We start from the raw sequence: 4,949 nt of genomic DNA on the forward strand, positions 1-4,949 counted from the left end.
AGGGTATTTCCCCGAGAGGAAGAAAGTAGCCACAGTTGATGGTGAACCCCTAAACAAAGCTTGCCATGGAAAGGAGTAAGAAGGATTGAGTAGAAGCAGTAGGAGAGCAGGCGTCCCTGGGCTCTACAGCATCTCCATCCGCTTATCTGAAATTCCCACCAATGAATCTGCATAAGTCTTCTATCCTTTTATTATTCCTTTTTATTATTAATTATTCTAAAAAATCATAAACCAATTTAATCTGCCTAACTGAGATTTGCAAGGTGACCATAGCTTGCTTCATACCAACAATCTCTGTGGATTCGACCCTTACTCACGTAAGGTTTATTACTTGGACGACCCAGTACACTTGCTGGTTAGTTGAACGGAGTTGTGAAAATAAACAGTGCCCTAAGAGTAAATATATGCTAAAGCTCAAAAGATAGAAATCACAATTTCGTCCACCACAAACAAACCTCAAAGCGTATCATTGATTGATGTGTGAATTTCATATTTCACTTAGTTTGTTAAATTTTCTTGCACATCAATCACTGCCCACTCATCCAATTCACAATTGCTTGATTCTAGCTTGAGTACTTTTATACTTCTTTATTGCTTGTTGTTTGCCTTAACCAACAGGTTTACTTTAAAGTATTTCAAGTACACTAAAATGAGTGAAATGCTTGCCCCTTTTGTGTAGTTGTGACACTTGTTTTCAATAACATCACACACTTATTCATTCACTTCATTTTAGTGATTCATACCTCATTCCAACAATCTATGCTTCCTTTCTTTTGCATTTACTTGCCTTCTTACTTGTTTTCTATTTTCGGGACAATCACCATAGACAAAAACGAAAGCGGAAGAAAGAACATGCAACAGCCGGTTGATCCACTAGCTGAAGGTGGCAATCCAGAAAGTCGCCGTACCCCCTTGCTCATCTTTGAATGCACCGAGGATGGTGCAAACTTTTAAGTGTGGGGAGGTCATCCGACCGATCGGCCATTTTTGGGTGACAAATTTCTAATCCTAACACTTTCACATTTTATTTTTCTTTTATTATCTAGGTCTTCTTGAATTTTTAGTTGCATTTTTCTAGTTTGCATATATATGATAAGCTTAGTCAAAATAATAAAATTTTCCAAGAAATTTATCTATAGGGCACCTGATGAGCGGATAATTTATACGCTTTTTGGCATTGTTTTTACATAGTTTTTAGTATGTTTTAGTTACTTTTTATTATATTTTTATTAGTTTTTATGCAAAAATTACATTTCTGGACTTTACTATGAGTTTGTGTGTTTTTTTATAAGTTTAGGTATTTTCTGGATGAAATTGAGGGACCTGAGCAAAAGTTTAATTCAGAGGCTGAGAAAGGACTGCAGATGTTGTTGGATTCTGACCCTCTTGCACTCAAAGTGGATTTTATAAAGCTACAGAAGCCCAATTGGCACGCTCTCAATTGCGTTGGAAAGTAGACATCTTGGACTTTCCAGCAATGTATAATAGTTCATAGTTTTCCCGAGATTTGGTGGCCCAAACTGGCGTTAAAATGCCCACCAGAGACCCTTTTCTGGCGTTTAACACCGGAACTAGCACCAGAACTGGAGTTAAACACCCAAACTGGAATCCAAGCAGGCATTTAACTCCAGCAAAGGTCTATGCACGTGTAAAGCTCAAAGCTCAGCCCAAGCACACACCAAGTGGACCCCGGAAGTGGATTTCTGCACTATCTGCACTTAGTTACTTATTTTCTATAATCCCTAGTAACTAGTTTAGTATAAATAGCACTTTTTACTATTGTATTTCATCTTTGGATCATCTTCGATCTAATGATCAACTTTATGCTTGGCTGGCCTCACGGCCATGCCTAGGCTATTTTCTCTTATGTATTTTCCAACGGTGGAGTTTCTACATTTCATAGATTAAGGTGCGGAACTCTGCTGTTCTTCATGAATTAATGCAAGTACTATTGTTTCTCTTTCAATTCATGCTTACTTCTTCTCCAAGATATACTCTCGTACTTAATTCAGTTAAGTCAGAATGAATGGGTGATCCGTGACAATCACCCACTATCTTCGTTACTCACTTAGCCAAGATCCGCGTGCCTGACAACCACAAGCGGTCTACATGATGTTCAACATAGTCATTGGATGACAGCCGGAGTATAGTCTCTTTGGTCTCTGATCCACGGACCGAGTCCGTGAGGTTAGAACCTTCGTGGTATAGGCTAGAACCAATTGACAGCATTCCTGAGATCCGGAAAGTCCAATCCTTGTCTGCGGTATTTCGAGTAGGATCTGGGATGGGATGACTGTGACGAGCTTCAAACTCACGAATGTTGGGCGTAGTAACAGCGTGCAAAAGGATAGAGAGATCCTATTCCGACACAAGTGAGAACCGACAGATGATTAGCTGTGCGGTAGCTGTGCCTGGTATTTTTCATCCGAGGCGAGAAATCCGACAGTTGATTAGTCGTACAGAAACCGTAGCCTGGACTATTTTCACTGAGAAGATCATACAGCTTGCCATGGAAGGGAGTACGCATGATTGGATGAAGACAATAGGAAAGCAAAGGTTCAGAAGAAATAAAGCATCTCCAAATGCTTATCTAAAATTTCCACCTATGAATTACATAAGTATCTTTATTTTAATTTATGTTTTATTTATCTTTCAATTATCAAAACTCATAACCAATTGAATCCACCTGACTAAGATTTACAGGATGACCATAGCCTGCTTCAAGCTGGCAATCTTCGTGTGATCGACCCTTACTCGCGTAAGGTTTTATTACTTGGACGACCCAGTGCACTTGCTGGTTGGTTGTACCGGAGTTGTGAAAAGTGTGATCATAATTCCATGCACCAAGTTTTTGTCGCCATTGTCGGGGATTGTTCGAGTTTGGACAACTGACGGTTCATCTTGTTGCTTAGATTGGGTAATTTTATTTTATGTTTAAGCTTTTTATTTTTATTTTCAAAAAAGACAAAAAAATTTAATAAAATCATAAAAACCAAAAAAAAATTTGTGTTTCTTGTTTGAGTCTAGTGTCAAATTTTAAGTTTGGTGTCTTGCATGTCTTTAATCTTTCTTAGATTTTCAAAAATTCATCATGTGTTCTTTCTTGATCTTCAAGTTGTTCTTGATGATTTTCTTTGTTTAATCTTATGATTTTCTTGTTTTGTGTTTTATGTTGTTTTTCATATGCATTTTTGAATCCATAGTGTCAACATTCAAAATTTCTAAGTTTGATGTCTTGCATGTCTTTCTTTTCGTAAAAATTTTCAAAAATATGTTCTTGATGTTCATCATGATCTTCAAAGTGTTCTTGGTGTTCATCTTGACATTCAAAGTGTTCTTGCATGCATTATTTGTTTTGATCTTAAAGTTTTATGTTTTGTTTCATTTTGTTGTTTTTCTCTCTCCTCATTCAAAATTCAAAAGCAAAAAAATATCTTTTCCTTTTTCTTCTCATAATTTTCGAAATTTTGAGTTGACTTGGTCAAAAATTTTTAAAATTTAGTTGTTTCTTGTTAATCAAGTCAAAATTTCAAATTAAAAAAACAAAAAAATTATATATCTTTTCAGTAAATAATACAGAAAAATGAACGATCGGAACATAAAGCAGAGGAATTACAGAGAAAAAGAGCTTACTGGCATTAAAATGCCAGTAAAGAGGCATTTTGGGCGTTAAACACCAAAATGACTATCATTCTGGGTGTTTAACGCCAGAATGGGCAGCATTCTGGGCGTTTAGAAAAACACCCAGTAAAGAGAGATTCATGGCATTTAACGCCAGCCAGGGTATCTGGCTGGGCGTTAAACGCCCAAAGAGGCAGTCAAGTGGGCAACGCTAGAATGGATAGCATTCTGGGCGTTTAACGCCAGGATGACACAAGGGAGGTAATTTTGTTCCCAATTCGATTTTTTTTCAAATTTTCATGTTTTAATTCATAATTTTGAATGGGTATCTTTTTCATCCCTTTTAAATTTTAAAATCTTATCTTTTTTATATCATCTTTCATCAATCATATCTTTCTATCTTATCTTTTTCATTTTTATTTTAATGTTTTCGAAAATTTTAAAGCTAATTTTTCAAAAATTCTTTTTCTTAATCTTATTTTATATTTTCGAAAATCCTTACTAACAATTAATGTTTTGATTCAAAAATTTCAAGTTTGTTACTTTCTTGTTAAGAAAGGTTCAATTTTTAAATTCTAGAATCATATCTTTTAGTTTCTTATTAGTCAAGTCATCAACTCTAATTTTAAAAATCAACCCTTTTTAATTTCTTTTTCAACTCTTTTTCAAAATAAATTTCAATCATATCTTTTAAAATTTTAGTTTCAAAATATTTTTCTAACTTCTTATATTTTCAAAATTATTTTCAAATCTTTTTCAAATAACTACTTGACTTGTTTGTTTTAATTTTAAAGGAGCTTACTATTTCTTATCTTTTTCAAAACCACCGAACTATTTCTTTCACTTCTAATTTTCGAAAATCACTAAACACTTTTTCAAAATTCTTTTTAATTAACTAATTGTTTTAAATTCTGATTTTATTTTATTTCTTTTAATATTTTCGAAACTAACTTAATTAATTAAATAAAAATAAAAATATTTTTCTTTTCCCTCTTTAAAAATTCGAATACTCTCTCTCATCTCTTTCTATTTATTTGCTGACACTTCTCTTATACTCATAATTCGAACCCCTCTCTCTTCTATCTGTTCGAATTACTCATCTCCTCTTTCTTCTGTTCTTCTATTCTTCTATTCTTCTATTCTTATACTAACATAAAGGAATCTCTATATTGTGACATAGAGGATTCTACTACTCCCTTTGTTCTCTTCTTTTTCATATGAGTAGGAACAAGGATAAGGACATTCTTGTTGAAGCTGATCCTGAACCTGAAAGGACTCTGAAGAAGAAGCTAAGAGAAGCTAAAGCACAACATTCCGGAGAGGACCTT

Source organism: Arachis duranensis, chromosome 5 (assembly GCF_000817695.3).
Source record: "Arachis duranensis cultivar V14167 chromosome 5, aradu.V14167.gnm2.J7QH, whole genome shotgun sequence".
Lineage (NCBI taxonomy): Eukaryota > Viridiplantae > Streptophyta > Magnoliopsida > Fabales > Fabaceae > Arachis > Arachis duranensis.